This window comes from Lithobates pipiens, unplaced genomic scaffold (genome assembly GCF_037356315.1).
Source record: "Lithobates pipiens isolate NorthernLeopardFrog02 unplaced genomic scaffold, aLitPip1_a1.2 Scaffold_18, whole genome shotgun sequence".
NCBI classification, from domain to species: Eukaryota; Metazoa; Chordata; class Amphibia; order Anura; family Ranidae; genus Lithobates; species Lithobates pipiens.
In genome coordinates this window covers 641,606,314-641,625,869 of record NW_027507758.1, presented here as the reverse complement: position 1 = coordinate 641,625,869, position 19,556 = coordinate 641,606,314, and the positions used below count along the sequence as shown (strand labels likewise).

General features: G+C 45.1%; 2 protein-coding genes across 2 annotated transcripts in view; one reads left to right on the top strand and one right to left on the bottom strand.

The window, feature by feature from the left end:
- Window positions 1-8,306, bottom strand: part of LOC143989536 (uncharacterized) — a 297,691-nt gene extending 289,385 nt beyond the window's left edge. Inside the window, exon 1 of the mRNA XM_077489687.1 lies at window positions 8,234-8,306. The gene's annotated coding sequence lies outside the window, so the exon portion shown is untranslated. The remainder of the gene's footprint in view (window positions 1-8,233) is intronic.
- The window catches only part of LOC143986903 (uncharacterized), a 1,023,878-nt gene that overhangs the window by 331,461 nt on the left and 672,861 nt on the right, over window positions 1-19,556 (top strand). The window lies entirely within an intron of this gene.

Sequence of the window (19,556 nt, the reverse complement as noted above, 5' to 3'; positions counted from 1 at the left end):
AAAAAGTGTTTGGGTACCCAGGCCCTGCCCCAGGGGACATGTATAAATGCAAAAAAAGTCATTTAAAAGTACTAGCTGTAGCACCGGCTATTAATGAGTTGTTGAGTCTCTGCAATACACATAAAAGTTGTTGAAAAAACGGCCTGGGATCCCCCACAGTGCATTACCAGACCCTTTGGGTCTGATATGAATATTAAGGGGAACCCCGCACCAAAATGTAAAAAAAAATGCGTGGGGGTCCCCCCAAATTCCATACCAGGCCCTTCACGTCTGGTGTGGATATTAAAGGGAATTGTCAAAAACCAGCTATTGTCTTTTTTAACATTTTTGACACGTTTTTTGTGAAATGGTAGGGGTACATTACCAATTCACACAGGGAGCAGGATCTGTGGATCCCCTTTGTTAAAGGGGGCTTCTAGATTCTGATAAGCCCCCTCACCCACATGCCCGGTGGTTGTGGGGGTAAGGATTGTGGGGATGAGGCCCTTGTCCCCATGGGGACATCCTCCCAAAGTTGAGGGCATGTGGCCTGGTACGGTTCAAGAAGGGGGCACTCTCTCGTCCCCCCTCTTTTCCTGCGGCCTGCCAGGTTGCGTGCTCGTATAAGGGTCTGGTATGGATTTTTAGGTGGACCCCATGCCATTTTATTTTTACATTTTGGGGCGGGGTTCTACTTAATATCCATACCAGACCTGAAGGGCCTGGTATGGAATTTGGGGGGACCCTCACGCATTTATTTTTTTGAATTTTGGTTCGGAGTTGCCCTTGATATTCATATCAGACCCAAAGGGCCTGGTAATGCACTGTGGGGGAATCCCAGGCCGTTTTTTTTTCAATAACTTTTATGCGTATTACAGAAACTCAACAATTCATTAATAGCCGGCACTACCGCGAGTACTTTTAAATTACTTTTTTTTCTTTAGAAATGTAAATTTGCTCTCAGACTGTTGTAAACTCGGGAAACATGCGCTTCTTTACAGGCATACTATAGACACCTGCCAGGTATGAAATTTAAAGGAATATTTCACTTTTATTTTTTCACTTTAATCATTATTAAAATCACTGCTCCCGAAAAAACTGCAGTTTTTAAAACTTTTTTTTTGCATCGATACATCTCCCCTTTAGCAGGACCCGGGTCCCCAAACACTTTTTATGACAATAGCTTGCAAATTAATCTTTAAAATTAGCACTTGATTTCTCCCACTTGTATAGGGTGTTCCGCGGCTTTCGAATTTGCCGCAAACACCCCAAATTGTTCGCTATTTGGGGAACAGGCGAACAGCCAATGTTCGAGTCAAACTCATGTTCGACCCAAACAGACCGCCCACCCCTAACTACCATTATGAGAGGTAAACTTGAAGCAGCCGCTATTCAGTTATCACAAGACACCCATCATTCGTGGTATAATGTGTTCACAGGTTGGTCACCCACAGGAAGTGAGATGGTGAAAACTTTCTTCTACCCACTTGTTGTTTGTGTTATTATTTTGGTCATACTAGTCCTGTACAATTGCTATTTGGTTTGTACTATAAAGACGGATCTGAGTTTGACTTGGAATGTGTTTACTTGCTAGATATGTTTAGGCTAATAGATTGGCATGGCTGGTTTCTCAGGCCGAAGACGGCCTGACCTGTACTTTTTACCGAAAATATTATGAGACTGCATGTCATATGGAGGTAAACATCTTTTCTTAGAATTGCCATCCTTTTTCTCTGTAACCAAACCCTAAATATATTGTAATCCACCCTTCCTTTATTTTGTATAAAACAAAGTAACATTCCCCTTAATAAACAGACATGTTTTTGACCTCATCTCTTGTGTGTGTCATTTGGGTATCCACAAGATCCTGGTGGAAGTTATCCAGCTGTCTGGTTCAAGTCCCTGACCCCCTTCCTGTGAGATCTCTGATGTGTGGAAAGACTGGCCTTCTTTGAAAAACATTTCCCACACTCAGGGCAGGAATACGGTTTCTCCCCCATGTGAGATCTCTGATGTATGTCAAGATTGGACTTCACTGAAAAACATTTCCCACACTCAGTGCAGGAATAAGGCTTCTCCCCCGTGTGAGATCTCTGATGTGTGGAAAGACTGAACTTATGTGAAAAATATTTCCCACACTCAGGACAGGAATAGGGCTTTGCCCCCGTGTGAGATCTCTGATGTGTGGAAAGAACGGTCTTACGTGAAAAACATTTCCCACACTCAGGACAGGAATACGGCTTCTCCCCCATGTGACATCTCTGATGTGTGGAAAGACCGGTCTTACGTGAAAAACATTTCCCACACTCAGTGCAGGAATACGGCTTCTCCCCCGTGTGACATCTCTGATGATTGGAAAGATCAGACTTCTGTGAAAAGCATTTCCCGCACTCAGGACAGCAATACGGCTTCTCCCCTGTGTGAGATCTCTGATGTGTGGAAAGATTGGACTTCTGTGAAAAACATTTCCCACACTCAGAACAGGAATACGGCTTCTCCCGCATGTGAGATCTCTGATGTGTGTTAAGACTGAACTTCCGTGAAAAACATTCCCCACACTCAGGACAGGAATACGGCTTCTCTCCTGTGTGAGATCTCTGATGGCTGAAAAGATGGTACTTACGTGAAAAACATTTCCCACACTCAGAACAGGAATACGGCTTCTCCCCTGTATGAGATCTCTGATGTGTGGATAGACTGGTCTTTTGTGAAAAACATTTCCCACACTCAGGACAGGAATACGGCTTCTCCCCAATGTGAGATCTCTGATGTGTGGAAAGACTGAACTTCCGTGAAAAACATTTCCCACACTCAGGACAGGAATATGGCTTCTCTCCTGTGTGAGATCTCTGATGGCTGAAAAGATTGTACTTATGTGAAAAACATTTTCCACAATCAGGGCAGGTATGTGGCTTCTCCCCCGTGTGAGATCTTTTATGCACATTAAGTTTGGATTTAGAAGGGAAACACTTCCCACACTCCGTATAGGAAAAGCTCTTCTCTGTTGGAAGGACGGCCCCGTCCCGCACAGTCTGAGGTTCCTCGGGATAAGAGGAATACGATGGTCCATCTACACTGTGTGGTGCCGGATGGACATTTGAGGTAGACGGGTTTTCTCCTGGTCTATACTGTGTGATGTCCTCATCTTCTACTTTACAGTCTGGAGACAAAGTGAGACAATCCTCTGAGGTTTTCCTCATCTCCCGTCCATCTACTAAAATAGAAATACAAAGATTATTACTAGACATGAGCTGATTGGTTCCCCTAAACCAGGACTCCGCCCACATCAGGCAGCTTTGTCTCTGAGGATCTTACAATTCCCCCCTCAAGGTAACTAGTAAATGGATCCTCTGATCTCCTACCAGATCATTTCTTTATTCATGGACCTTAGTCCAGAGGTCAGAGAGTGAGGATGGGGGGAGAACAACCAAGATGAAGACTGGACTGATCCTGAAGACCCCCATCATTGGGTTATTGACTCCTCCCTCATTATCACTTTCTGTTTAAGGTTCCAAACTTTGAGGATGTTATCACATTATTATCACCATGTAAAAGTCTGTGCTCCAATCAAATCATCAGATATAAAATGTCCAGCTGGTAGGAAATGGGTGTAAAAGAAGTCAGGACTATGTAATGTACAACTTATTATATAGGATACAACAGATAGGACTATATAGTATCAAAATAAAGTAATGTACAACATAGAGTATTTAGTGCAGTGGTCAGGGGTATGCAATGTACAACACAGTATATTGTGCAATATAAATTATATAGCGTAAGGCATCCCTCAAATTTTCCACTCACATTTTGCGAGTGGAAAATGATTGCTGGCGAGCGTGGGCTGCCTGGGAGGAGGGGGAGGCGAGCACTGCCGGCAGGCGGGGGTTGAACGGGAGCCATTCTCCCAGCCAGGGGAAGAGAGGAGAGGAAGAGTCGATCTGGCCGATCCTCAGAGAGCGGGGATTGCCCACTGTAACAGCTTTCATTTGAAATACTGGGTTCCCGGTGTCGTTCACCATCACATATAGGCCCGCCTCCTTACCCAGCACCGCTTGCGTCACACAGTCCCACCTCCTCGCCTTGCGCATTGGGTAGACAGAACACCAGTCCAATGCTGGCAGGTGCCGGGCAAAGAGGAGGGACTGTGTGATGTGAGCAGTGAGGAGGCAGGACTGTATTTGACGGTGAGCGGCACCGGGAACCCAACAATTCAAATGAAAGCTGTTACAGTGGACAATCCCCGCTCTCTGATGATCGGCCAGCTCGACTCTTCCTCTGCACAAGTGAGACTGTACAGACGGGCACAGGTGAGACTGTACAGACGGGCACTTGTGAGACTGTACAGACGGGCACAGGTGAGACTGTACTGGCATCAAAGTGAAAAGTGTATAAATATAACACTGCACTACACTCTTAAATATGAAACAGCAGCTACACGGCAAACATACAATTGCAATAACAGTAGGGGAGGTAAAAGTGCAGCGCTAACATTCAAGTGAAGGTAGACCATTTGATCGGTCTCACAATGATCAATGTAAATGATGTAAAGACTTCATTGAATAGATTGTATACAAGCTTGTATGACTCATGAGACGTACGTGCTTTTGAGATCAAACCATTCGGTGAGCCTTCATCCTATCGGTGGCGGATTACTCACCTTTACACATTGGGGTTCATTTATTAAAGACAAATCCACTTTGCACTACAAGTGCACTTGGAAGTTCAGTCGCTGTAGATCTGAGGGGGACATGCGAGGGAAATAAAAAACAGCATTTTGGCTTGTACATGATTAGATGATAAAATCAGCAGAGCTTCCCCTCATTTCAGATCTTCCTCTCAGATCTAAAGCCACTGCACTTCCAATTACACTTCCATGTGGACTTGTAGTGCAAAGTGGATTTGTCTTTAGTAAATAAACCCCATTGTTTCACCATCCATTCACTAATTTTCATGTCTTGAACACTTGGCTCAAGTCCCTTTAAGGGTGATTTGGACTCACCACACACTTGTTTTTATCTCACCTAAGGACTTTATGTTTTTCTTTTCAATGTAGAATTAAGGTGAATCTATTCAATGAAGTCTTTACATCGCTTGCATTGATCATTGTGAGACCTATCAAATGGTCTACCTTCACTTGAACTTTACCGAGACTGTACTGACGGGCACAGGTGAGAGTGTACTGACGGGCACAGGGGAGACTGTACTGACGGGCACAGGGGAGACTGTACTGACGGGCACAGGTGAGACTGTACCGATGGGCACAGGTGAGACTGTATTGATGGTCACAGATGAGTGTACTGACAGTTACAGGTGAGACTGTACTGACGGGTACAGGTGAGAGTGTACTGATGGGCACAGGTGAGAGTGTACTGACAGGCAGAGGTGAGTGTACTGGCGGGCACAGGTGAGACTGTATTGATGGGCACAGGTGAGTATATTGATGGGCACAGGTGAGACTGTATTGATGGGCACAGGTGAGACTGTGCTGATGGGCACAGGTCACTCTATATTGAGGGGCACTGGTCAGGCTGTGTTGATGGGCACTGGTGAGGCTGTCCTGAGGGGCACCAATAAAGTTGCTGTTAATATTTATTTTTGTAACTTAATTCTGCATAAAACATTTAAGTTTCATTTCATGAGATAATTTATGAGGGTGTGATTAGGGGTGGAGACTGGTTGGGTTGGGTGGGGCAACTGGTGGCGAGTAACCATTAAGGCCTGGCTAGTAGCTCAGGACTTGAAATTTTGAGCCGTTGTAAGGGTCAGGAGTATGTAATGTAGAATATAAAGTATACAGTGTAAGGGTCAGGAGTATGTAATGTAGAATATAAAGTATACAGTGTAAGGGTCAGGACTCATAATATTGGTATTCAGTAATCAGTGGAAGATGAAATGATTACATGAGACAAGTTGCAGAGGTCCCACACCGCTGCCTCCCATCTCCTGAGACTGCACTCAGTGACTTGGGTCTGAGACTATACAGACATATCCCTCCACCCGGCACAGCCAGCAGACAACACAACAAGTAATCCTGGGGGGATTGTTCTGTCAGAGATCTTGTCATACCCGGGTATGGGGCAGAAGACCCAAATCACATACCCCAGGTGCCTAGATCTAGTAACATCTATGGGGAAAATGAACATTTTGCTGCCAGCTGATCCCCAGAATCTCCATAAATCCAGTCTAGATACATAAATTGTGTCGGCAGCACAGAGAAGGAAGATTATCGGAGAGAAATCCAGGAATACAGGACGGGGAACACAGCTCAGGAAAGTGACCAGGGGATTACAGGCTGATATCACCCAGCCCCCGCCCTACTCTGGACCAATCAGTGAGCAGTATGGGTGGAGGAATGTATTTAGTGTTAATAACCCACCTGTGCTGATCTCTGTAGGAGTGTCCTCCTCTATAAATGTCCCCGTTATTCCATCCTCCTCCATAGACTGCTGATCATCCCTCACATACCTCTCTTCTTCTTCTGATTTCACCTCAAATTCTATATCCATTGGATCTCCACTCTAAACCAAGAAAATTAAAGTGAATATCACCCATAAACAATAGGATTTATTATTGTGACATCACATATAAAATCCACACATCATCTCTAGGAGTCCATGTTCTAGATGCTCCATCCCACCAACCTTGAGGTAACAGTGGGGGATGGTGTGATCTTCCTGTGTGGAATCCCGGGAATACAGAGGACGGGGACATCTCTCTGGTGGGTTCCTGGTATTTGGTGGCTCCATCATATCCTTGTGTCCTTCTGAAATCTCCTCCATCAATCCATACTCCTCATCCTCCTCTGTATACTCTTCTTTAACATCAATATTATCATCCCCGAGGTTTCCACTCTGAATATATAATAAAACATTCATTGTAACAATCATGCTGTGTATAAATCAGAACTACCAATAATTGTCACTCATCTACCTGATGAAGGTGGGGGATGGTGCACAGATATTTGTGTTCTGACTCTTCCTTCACCCCATCCTCATCATCCTCCTCTTTTATCTCTTCTTTAACCTCACCTTTAGGATCTCTCAGGTTTCCACTCTGAATATATAATAAAAATGACATCAATGGTAACAATGCAGATAATGTACAGATCCTAATGATACTATCAGTGATTGTTCCTCATCTACCTGATGATGGTGGGGGATGGTGTGATCTTCCTGTGTGGAATCCCGGGAATACAGAGGACGGGGACATCTCTCTGGTGGGTTCCCATTACTGGATCCATCTGTAGGAAACACACACACTGACTGAATACATTGTTTCTATGTGTTTATCAGATGATGGGGGATCTAGGTGGAGCCTCCGTACTGCTCTCTCCTTTACAATAAAGTCTCCTCTTACCCGGTGATGTGAGGGGCGGCTGATTGTCCATCATGACGTCCTTGTAGAGATCCTTGTGTCCTTCTAAATACTCCCACTCCTCCATGGAGAAATAGACAGTGACATCCTGACACCTTATAGGAACCTGACACACACAATGATAGTCACCATCCAGACACATCCCTTGTCTGTTACTGGATAATGTCCCAGAATTCCCAGAATCCTCCTCACCTCTCCTCCATCATCTCTCTGGTGACTTCTAGAATCTTCTTTCTATTTCTCTATTCTATCAGGGAGGGAGGTGGAGGCAATGTGATGTCATATGATCTCCAGACTTCACAGGAGGAAAACTCTAGATCTGAACACAAAACGCAAAATTAAATGATATTCCCAGAATCCTCCTCACCTCTCCATTCAGGGGTACATTTTATTAAAGCTCCACTTCAGGCTGAGGTATAATTTACCCACACAGGACCCCCACACTATGCAGGTAAAATACTTCTGGTGTCATTACAACAGTCCTGTTTTCCTTGTGAGGATGCAGAGTCCGCCCACATCGTAAAACTATTAAATAAAAAGAAAAGGGCCAGATGGAGGGACATCGGGAGGAGGGCCTATGAGGTCAGTGTGATGTCATAGGATTCTTCATTCCTAAGCACTAATAAAAGTGGTATAAACCATTAGTATAGACGGATGAGGTGAGAAGGTGATTGGTGGGAAAGGTGACACATCTCCAAAATTAAGAGAATGTTCCGACCCTGTAAGTGGGGAAATGTTCTGCCCCTGAATCTAGGTTTCCACGCTATATATGTGTGTATCATCATCTGCTGGAGATAAAAGACATCACAGTGACTATGGAGGAAGAGGACGGACATGACGGGGGGTTACTGGGTGTAAATAGAAAATAAGATCTTATTACCTCCTCTGCTGCGTCTTCCAGCAACGTCTTCTCTCTACTTCCTCCCAACTCACCTCTCACCCGGAACTTCCTGTCTGTATATGACATCACTTCCTGTCTTCCATAGAGACTTCCTGTCTGGGTAGAAGTGAGATCACCACCTTGTGGAGATCAGAGGAACTGCAGAAACATCTGGTAGAGTGAACACGGCCTTGTGTGTATGTACTGTAAATCCTTATAGATGGGGTCATCTCCACTCCCACCAAGGGGAATAGAAATATATTACTGCCTAGTCCAGCCTTTCTCAGCCAGGGTTCCTCCAAAGCTATTGTGGAGCCACTTATTAAGAGGGTAATGGAGGTCTGGTGTGGGAACAATCTGAGTGTGAGCACCAAGAGAGCACGAGATTGGTGTTTGGGAAAGGAGGTGTTTTGTAGTCTTCTACACACAGTTTGCTGGAGCATATACTGAGATTTGGAGGAAGAAGCTCTGGAGGTTTTGGAGACATTTATTGGTGCTGATATCATTTATTAAGTATAAAGGAGACGTTGGATGGACTTTGATGTCACTTTATGGTTTATCACTGGATACTGATGAGGTGAAATGCGTTGATGATTTATCAGAGATGTTGTCACGTCTTTTACTCTGATGATAAGAGGGCGGGATTTATGGATATAAGGGGAGGGGGTCATTGTATTTGTCACCCATCTCCCGATCCTGGACGATGCGAGAAGCTGACACTCTATAAGAGGTCTTGTCTCTGCCAGCTGGGGAAATAGCGAGTGGGAAAACGAGATGTTGAGGATTTGAATAGTAATCTCCTTCATTGTTCTCAGCTGGGGAAATATTACCCCCCGACCTTCCCAGACAGAACACTGCTTGGAGGACTGGAATAGTAATCTCCTTCATTGTTCTCAGCTGGGGAAATATTACCCCCGACCTTCCCAGACAGAACAATGCTTGGAGGACTGGAATAGTAATCTCCTTCATTGTTCTCAGATGGGAGTGTCGGGGGTTTCATTGACTTGTACACAACTTCAGATTGTGTCTGTGGCCCCAACATTACCTTTACTGAGATTTTTTACTGACATTTTGTGCTTCCTAAACCATAATATTGTGTGACATAAAAAATTGTAGCTACCACCATTTTATTCTCTAATGGGGAAATGGGTACTAATAGGCTGCAGGAGATCTGCTGAGACATAGAAAGGGAAATGGGTGCTAATAGGCTGCAGGAGATCTGCTGAGACATAGAAAGGGAAATGGGTGCTAATAGGCTGCAGGAGATCTGCTGAGACATAGAAAGGGAAATGGTTGCTAATAGGCTGAAGGAGATCTGCTGAGACATAGAAAGGGAAATGAATACTAGTAGGCTGCAGGAGATCTGCTGAATCATAGAAAGGGAAATGGATACTAATAGGCTGAAGGAGATGTGCTTAGACATAGAAAGGGAAATGGGTATTTATAGGTTGGAGCAGATCTGCTGAGACATAGAAAGGGAAATGGATGCTAATAGGCTGCAGGAGATCTGCTGAGACATAGAATGGGAAATGGGTGCTAATAGGCTGCAGGAGATCTGATAATAAAAAAGGAGAGTGGTTAGAAACAAGCAGATCTTCTGCAGCCTATTAGCACCGATTTCCCCTCCTGAGGAAATACTGGTGGTGGAATTTTTTTCCTTTATTTTTTCCTACTAAGTTTTGCATTCATGTACCACCCGTTTGATGTGATATATGTAGAGAGACAGCACAAGGCATTACTGTACATAAGCCATCTTTACTGAAAGACCCAGCATGAACAGGAAACACAACACAAGAAGAAGTACAACAGAGATGCACCATAGAGTTGCATTTAAAGAAACATCATCCATAAAATCTCCCCCTTTTAGTGTTAATAAATGAACATTGTGAAATTCAAAAGAGACACAGCAATAGCACAGTCTACAGGTTAAGTCTGGTAGGTGGTTTTGAACATCTACCACTACGGGTGAAGACTGGCCCTTGTGCAAGGATTCCTTTAGCCCTCTCTGAAGTTACTGAGCTCCTCTCATCATGTACCGGTATGCTCTACACTTGAAAGCTGTCAGGTATACTTGCTTGCCCAGAACTGTCATTGCCGTTGGTATGAGGCATTGCCTCTGTACATGCCTCACTGTCAATGGGTGAGTATGTCCTTATGATACTGGGTGAGTCTGATCTGTCAACGGGATACTGAGATTCAGGCTGCTCTGCCACTCTCAAATCCAACCGATTGCGGTGATAGAGAGTTCCTTCAACGTCCACAAGATAAGAGCGTGGTGCAACCTTTTCCAGACAAGTACCTATTCTCCAACGGCCTGTTCCGTCTCCAGGCAATGGTTCCATACGGATTCGTTCTCCAATATTCAATTTTAGCAAATCTGTGGCCGATGTGTCATATCTTGCCTGTGACACTTGTCTCTTAATCCTTAACTTGTCAGTAACACCTTGTGTGACAGAGGGTTTGAGCAGCTTATTTACTACAGGTAAGGAGGTCTTTAATCGACTTGACATCAGTCTTTGTGCCGGACTGTTATCGATGCCTTCAGTCAGAGTGTTTCTCCAATGTAAAATGGCCTTCCATGGGTCTTCACCCTCACTTTGTGCTTACTTGCATGCATTTTTAACAATCTTTACAGCGGATTCAGCTTTGCCATTAGCCTGTGGATGATGCGGTGAAGAAGTAACATGTTCAAACTCTCATTCAGTGGCAAATTTTCTGAATTGTAGGCTTGCAAACTGAGGCCCATTGTCAGAGATTACTGTATCTGGTTGGCCATGACGTGCAAACTGAGCCTTGCACCTCTTAATTGTAGCTTCGGTGGATCAGTCGGGAAGAAGGTCTATTTCCCAGAAGTCTGAATAATGATCGACTAATAGCAGGTATTCCTTGCCTGCGAAGTTGAATAAGTCCATACTGATAATCTGCCACGGACGTGTAGGTATCTCATGTGACATCATGGTTTCTTTTTGTTGTAATTGGGCATATTCATTGCAGGTGGGACAATTAGTGACAAAGTCCTTGATTTCACCATGCATGTTGGGCCAGTAAACAGTATCACAAGCTTGTCTGTAGCATGCTTCACCACCAATATGGCTGGAGTGTATGTGTAATAACATCTCTGCTCTCAGTGACTTTGGTACGATGACCCTTGGACCTTTGTACAAGATACCATTTTGTATACTGATCTCATCTGTAAAGGACCAGTATTCCCTTACAATTCCAGGTACCGCCTCTTTTTTTCATCTGGCCACCCACTCAAAACAATACACTTCAAAGCCTGTAAAGATGCATCGCTGTCAGTGTGCTGTATGAGTCAATGTAGTCGCTGATTTGTGACAATAAGATAGTCCACTTGATTGATATCGGCAAAGAAATGTTGTTCCTGTGACAGCAGACAAATTGTATGATGCTCACCTCCAGGTTATTATCTGACGTAGCTCTGCTCAGGGTATCACTGATATACATTTCACATCCTGGCTTGTAGACAACATTAAGGTTGTAATGCTGCAATGTAAGCATCATGCTCTGCAAACGCTTGGGAGCACACAAAAGGGGCTTTTTGAATTTGGCTATCAGAGGTTTGTGATCAGTTTCAGCTGTAATTGAATCCCATCCATAAAGATAATGATGGAAACTCTGGCAGGCAAATACAATGCTTAAACATTCCTTCTCAATTTGAGTATAATTTTGCTCAGCTGATGAAAGAGCTCTGGACACATATGCAACTGTCTGACCTTTCTGCAAAAGGCAACAACCTCGACCATTTTTACTGGAGTCACCTTGTATCGTAACAGGCTTTGCAGCATCATAGTATTTCAACACTGGGGCAGAGGTGACCAAGCGTTTTATATCCTCCACTGCCCGGTCATGCTTGGGAAGCCAGTGCCAAACTGCATCTTTGTCCAGAAGTCGCCTTAATGGCTCACACACCTCAGATAAGTGTGGCAGGAATTTTGCTAGGTATGTAACAAAGCCAATACATCTCTGTACCGCTTTGGCATCAGCAGGCTGTGGCATGTCCCCAATGGCTTTAATCTTATCCGGGTCAGCTTTTAAGCCTTGTGAAGACAGGATGTGTCCATGGAAACGGACTTCTTCCACCTTGAACTGCAATTTCTTTACACTAAGCCTCAGCATCACCTGCCTACAACAATCCAGCATCGCTATTAAAGTGGAAGTAAACCCTTCTATCGTTTTCAGTCAAGAAAGCTGCCATCTTGGCCTCTAATGATTTCATGCCATAATGCTGCACATGTGATCAGTTATGAAACCAGCCATTGGACGGTTTGAAAGTTTGGTTGAGAGCACAACCAATGTGAAAGTTAGAATTTCCGGCATGCCGGGAATGTAAGTGTTTTTTGAAACTGGGTTTACTCCCGCTTTAAGTTTTCATCATGGTCATGCTCAGCCTTCTCATCTGTATTACCGCAGCCAACTATAAGAATGTCATCAGCTATTGGCTCAATTCCGTGAAGAACGCCTAATAGTTCATGCTGCTTTCGCTGGTATACCTCAGGTGCTACAGAGACACCAAATGGTAGTTTGAGCCATCTCTTTCTGCCCCAAGGAGTCCAGAACGTGGTCATGTAGCTACTCTTTTCATCCAGCTTGCACTGTAAAAAGGCATCCCCAGCATCAACAAGTGTGAAGACACGTGCTTTAGGTAGTTTGTGCAAAATATCATCGAGTGTTGGCATTAAGTAGTGTGACCGTTTCAGGGCCATATTCAGAAACTTGGGATCAATGCATATTCTGATCTTCTCAGGCTTTCTGATAACAACCATGTTACTGATCCAATGTGTAGGCTCTGTTACTGAAGTTAGATGTCCTTCAGCTTCATATTTATCTAGGTGAGCTTTAACCTGTGGCTTAATGGTGATAGGCACATTGCGTGGGGCACATTGTACAGGTTGAATGGTAGGAACAAGTTCAAAACAAACCTCTCCTGGAACAGAGACAATTGGGCCCTCAAACACATTACTGTAGGCGTGAAGAATTTGCTGTTTTGTCAGTGGCCTAGTCAGAGATTTTGCAGGCTGATTATCAACATTATATAGCTCAGCAGGAATGGTGAACAGCGTCAGTCCAAGGCGCTCACATGTTGAACCTGATAATATCGGTTTCTGATCAGTATCAACAATCTCAAAGTTCAGTTTGTGTACACAATCACGTATGCTGCATTCTGTTTGGAATAGCCCCAATGATTCCATTAGTTCCCCTGAATACAATGTGGCAGCAGGCAGGTAAAGTCACCTGGTTGTATCCAGGATGGTAAATATGTGTGTCCTAGATTCAGGCTTTATGCAGACTTTTACAATTAGAGGGGAAGAGTTAATGAGCCCAGCTGTAGTAAGTGGGCTCATTAAGGCCTCTACAAAAAACCCCAGCATGCATAGGGAGATGCTCCATCCTGGAACCAGTTTTGTGTGTATAGACTGGGGAGTCTGAGATCTGTTCTGTGCGGTGAGTTAACGCCTGTGTGGCAAACCCCTACAATAGAGACAGGGACTGGGGCAGCACAAGGCTGCACCCAGTTGTTAGACAGGGAGTCTACGTGTGTAGTTAGAGGTCAAGCTGACCAGGATTTATTTTCTTGTTTTATTTTGTTTGGCTGTTATATGTATCACTGCATGTAGCATAAATAAACCGGATCTTTTGTTTTTTGAACCTACACCGCTGTCTGCTGTGCCTGACTTTTGTGTTGTGAACCCATCCAGGGGGTCACACACACCCGCTACCGAGCAAACCCCTCACAGTTGGTGGAGAATTTTGGCAGTTTTTTTTTTAAAGGCCAGCATGGAGGAGATACTGAGACAGCTGGCTCTAGCCAATGCAAATCAGCAGCAAACAAATGCGGGTTTACAAAGGAGCCTTGCAGCTCAACAACAGACAAATGCAACTTTGCAGCAGAGTATGGAAGCTCAGCAGAAGGCTCACCAGCAGAGTATGGAAGCTCAGCAACAAGCCCAGCAGCAGACAAATGCAAATCAGCAGCAGATAAATGCAACTTTGCAGCAGAGTTTGGAAGCTCAGCAACAAGCCCAGCAGCGATCTGAAGCCCGCTTCATAGACCTGTTGCAGAAGCAAGAGCAGAGTTTTCAACAGCAAATAAAGACATTGATACAGCAACGTCCGCAGACCAATGAAGCAAGTGGTTACAAAAATACCGCATCCTTTGGTGTGAGCCATTTACTGACAAAAATGACTGGAGAGGATGATCCGGAGGTGTTTTTGACCACATTTGAAAGGACTGCTGAAAGGGAAAAGTGGCCTAAGGAGCAATGGGCTGGACTGGTGGCCCCTCTGTTAACTGGGGAATCGCAGAAAGCTTATTATGACCTGACCAAGCAAAAGACTATGTGGTACTAAAAACAGAAATATTGGCAAGGCTGGGTGTCACCCTGGCCGTCCGGGCTCAGCAGGTGCATAATTGGACTTTTCAGGTTGGAAAACCCCCCAGATCTCAAATGTATGATCTCATTCACCTGAGCAGGAAGTGGCTGCAGCCAGAGATTTTGACGGCACCAAACATTGTGGAACGTGTTGTTATGGATCGTTTCCTGAGAGCTCTTCCTACTGCCATCCAAAAATGGGTAAGCCATGGAGACCCAGAAAATGCAGATAAACTTGTGGATCTGGTTGAGAGGTACTTGGCTACAGAGAACTTGACCACCTCTTCCAGGGACTCACGGACTTTCCATCCTAAGACCAGATCATCCCCAGTGGCGGGTAAGATGACTCCAAGGGGTGAGGGTGGAGAGAGTGAGAGGGTGGGAGTTCTACCTAAGGTCTGGCGGGAGCAGCCCAGGAAGCCCATGCTGCAAGAGACAGCGAAAAAGATTATTTGCTACCGCTGCCGGCAAGAGGGACATATTGCAGCCAATTGCCCCGTTGTGGATGAGCCTATGCAATGTGACTTTATAAGGGAGAGACGTCAGTCGCTGTTTGCGACAGTTGCATGCACTGCCATTCGGGGACCTGAGAAACATTTATGTAAAATGTGTATTAATGGTAGACATGTTGATGTGTTGCTAGATTCAGGTAGCCTGGTAACATTGATAAAAGCTGAATTAGTTACTACAGAGGTCTCTGGGAAGAACAGGGTGGCTGTTATTTGTGTGCATGGGGACACCCGAGAGTATCCTGTAACTTCAGTGTTTTTTGAGACCCCCAAAGGTAACCTCTCTCATCAGGTGGGGTTAGTGTCTCACTTACCACATGATGCTATTGTGGGAAGGGATTTTCCAAAATTCTGGGAACTCTGGGATTGTCCTGAGCCCCCCACTGGTGCCCCTATAAACCAGGAAGATGACCAGAATTCCTCTGGGAGTGGTGAGGACTCTCCTGAATTTCCCTTGTCGGTATTGGCGGGGGAAACTCGAGAAACTGGGGAGGAGCCAACATCCTCAGATGAAAACATGCCGTCTGTGGAGTTTTCGGATCTTGAGGTTCACAGGGAAAATTTTGCCACAGAACAGTTAAAAGACCCCACCCTAATAAAGGCACGGGAAAATGTGGTGAAAATAGATGGCGAGTTAGTGAACCCAGATAAGACTTGCCCTTATCCTTACTTCACTATGGAAAGGGACCTGCTGTATCGAGTGGCTCAAAGGGCAGAAGAAACCATTGAGCAACTTGTAGTGCCCAAACCTTACAGGAAGTTGGTGTTAGAATTGGCTCATGGGCACATTCTGGGAGGTCATCTGGGGACAGAGAAAACCAGAGAGAGGATATTGCAGAGATTCTATTGGCCTGGGGTCATGAAGGAAATAGAAAAGTATTGTTCCTCCTGCCCTGTGTGTCAGAAGACGGCACCTATGCCACATTTCCGTAACCCGCTGGTACCTCTTCCTATCATTGAGGTCCCCTTTGAAAGGATCGCAATGGATTTGGTAGGTCCGATAATGAAGTCCGCCAGGGGACATCAGTACATTTTGGTTATATTGGACTATGCCACCCGTTATCCGGAAGCAATTCCTCTCCGAAATACCTCGGCCAAAACCATAGCCAAAGAGCTATCTCTTGTTTTTAGCCGCGTGGGTATTTGTAAGGAACTGCTTACGGACCAAGGTACACCCTTTATGTCTCGGGTTATGAAAGAATTATGCAAGTTGTACAAAGTGAAGCAATTGCGTACATCTGTGTATCACCCCCAAACAGATGGGTTGGTTGAAAGATTCAACAAAACCCTAAAACAAATGTTAAAGAAGGTGGTGGATAGAGATGGAAAGAATTGGGATTGTCTAATACCCTATCTGATGTTTGCCATTAGGGAGGTACCCCAATCCTCTACGGGTTTCTCACCCTTCGAGTTGCTCTATGGGAGACACCCAAGAGGGCTGCTGGATATCGCCAAGGAAACTTGGGAAAATGAGAGTTCTCCTCACAGGAGTGTGATTGAGCATGTCGCCCTGATGCAAGATAGAATTGCACAGGTAATGCCAATTGTAAAGGAACATTTAACCCAAGCGCAGTTAGCACAGCAGAGAGTGTACAACCGTGGGGCCAAGACCCGTACTTTTTCCCCGGGGGATAGGGTCTTGGTGCTAGTCCCTACGGTTGAAAGCAAATTTCTGGCCAAATGGCAAGGTCCATATGAAGTAATTGAAAAAATTAGTGAAGTGAACTACAGGGTTAGACAGCCAGGAAGGCGAAAGCCGGAGCAGATCTATCATGTCAATCTGCTGAAAGCCTGGAGGGATAGGGAATCCCTAGTCGCAGAGACTTTGTCACAAGTACAACCTGATTACTTAGTTCCTGAGGTTGGAATAGCAGACACCTTATCGAAAGCCCAACAACAGGAGGTTAAGGAGTTTGTACTTCGTAACAAAGAGATTTTCTCTGAGCTTCCGGGACAAACATCTGGCGTAGAGCATGACATTATCACCCCGCCAGGAGAAAGGGTAAAACTAAAACCTTATAGAATACCAGAGGCCCGACGGGAGGCAATACGTGGAGAGGTTCAAAGGATGCTGGAATTGGGTGTGATAGAGGAGTCCCAGAGTGACTGGTCCAGTCCTATTGTACTAGTGCCCAAACCTGATGGGAGCTGGCGATTTTGTAACGATTTTAGACAATTAAATAAAGTTACAAAATTTGACACCTACCCCATGCCACGTATAGATGAGTTGATTGACCGGCTGGGAACAGCCCGATATATGACAACTCTTGATCTCACCAAAGGGTATTGGCAAATTCCCCTGGCCGAGTCGGCCAAGGAGAAAACTGCGTTTGTAACCCCAGATGGGGCATTCCAATATAAGAGAATGCCGTTTGGGTTACAGAATGCACCGGCAACATTCCAGCGGAAAATGGATAAGATTCTGAGGCCCCATCAGAAATATGCTGCAGCTTACCTGGATGATGTGATTATCCATAGCACAGACTGGGTCTCACATTTGCCAAAAGTACAAGCAGTCCTAGACTCTATCCGGGAAGCTGGGTTTACGCCCAATCCAAAGAAGTGTACCATTGGACAGGAGGAGGCCAAATATCTTGGGTACACTATTGGGAGGGGGGTGATAAAACCCCAAGTCAATAAAGTCGAGGCCATACAGAGTTGGCCACGTCCCAACAGCAAGAAACAGGTACGAGCCTTTCTGGGAATCGCTGGCTATTATCGACGATTCATTCCCCATTTTGCTTCTCAGGCTGTGCCCCTCACCAACCTGACAAAAGGGAAAGAGTCGGTCATGGTTAAATGGTCCCCAGAGGCTGAAGAAGCATTTCAGTCCTTAAAAACAGTCTTATGTAGCCAGCCAGTGTTGTACTCACCAGACTTCTCTAAGGACTTTGTTGTACAAACTGATGCATCAGACGTTGGGTTAGGAGCAGTGTTATCCCAGGTCTGGAACGGGGAAGAGCACCCAGTCATTTACCTCAGCAGGAAGTTAAAGTCCCATGAGGTAAATTACTCCACGATTGAGAAGGAATGTTTAGCAGTGAAGTGGGCTCTAGATTCCCTTCGGTACTATCTGCTAGGTAGGCACTTTGACCTGGTGACTGATCACGCTCCTTTAAAGTGGATGGCTCAGAACAAGGAGACCAATAGAAGGGAAAATAGGTGGTTCCTAGCCCTACAGGAATTTAACTTTACAGTTAAGCACCGCCCTGGTATTAAAATGGGGAATGTGGATGCTTTGTCTCGGATACATGCGTGTCTGACTGCTGGTGTTACAACCCCAAGGTTGAAACAAGAGGGGGGGGTATGTGGCAGCAGGCAGGTAAAGTCACCTGGTTGTATCCAGGATGGTAAATATGTGTGTCCTAGATTCAGGCTTTATGCAGACTTTTACAATTAGAGGGGAAGAGTTAATGAGCCCAGCTGTAGTAAGTGGGCTCATTAAGGCCTCTACAAAAAACCCCAGCATGCATAGGGAGATGCTCCATCCTGGAACCAGTTTTGTGTGTATAGACTGGGGAGTCGGAGATCTGTTCTGTGCGGTGAGTTAACGCCTGTGTGGCAAACCCCTACAATAGAGACAGGGACTGGGGCAGCACAAGGCTGCACCCAGTTGTTAGACAGGGAGTCTACGTGTGTAGTTAGAGGTCAAGCTGACCAGGATTTATTTTCTTGTTTTATTTTGTTTGGCTGTTATATGTATCACTGCATGTAGCATAAATAAACCGGATCTTTTGTTTTTTGAACCTACACCGCTGTCTGCTGTGCCTGACTTTTGTGTTGTGAACCCATCCAGGGGGTCACACACACCCGCTACCAAGCAAACCCCTCACAACAACTTTAGTTTGGTGATACTAGGCTGAAGGGGTGCTCTGGGTGCCAGTTTCATTTTGTCCTTTATACTCATGACATCACACGTTGCACCCAAGTCCAGCTGGCAGGGTTGGATTATATTGTGTAATATACAAACCATTTTTTGCCCTTTGTGTTTACAGAACCAATGCATTCTGAGGAGTAAACCATATCAGTGCTAAGCCGGTGTGCATCCTCCGGATCTGACGTTTGCTCAATTGTGTGCAGCTTCCTTGCTTCCGTTTTACTGGAGAGACACCCTCTTGCAAAGTGATTTGGTTTACCACGTGCAGTACAGATTTTCCCATATGCAGGACACTTTTCTTCCTCTCGTACATGCACATTGCCACAATACTTGCATGATGCCGGCTTCCTCCCAGGTGAGTTGTGTAGGTGACCCTTGTGCTTAAATCTATGCTGGTGGTTTTTGTAGCTTTGCTGTTGTTTAGAGGCTGCATTGATATTGTCAATCCGTTTATCCTGCTCCATAGCTTGCATATGTTTGTCAGTAAGTTCTGCAGTGCGACATATCGCAATTGCTGTTTGTAGATCTAAATCGCGTTTCCTCAA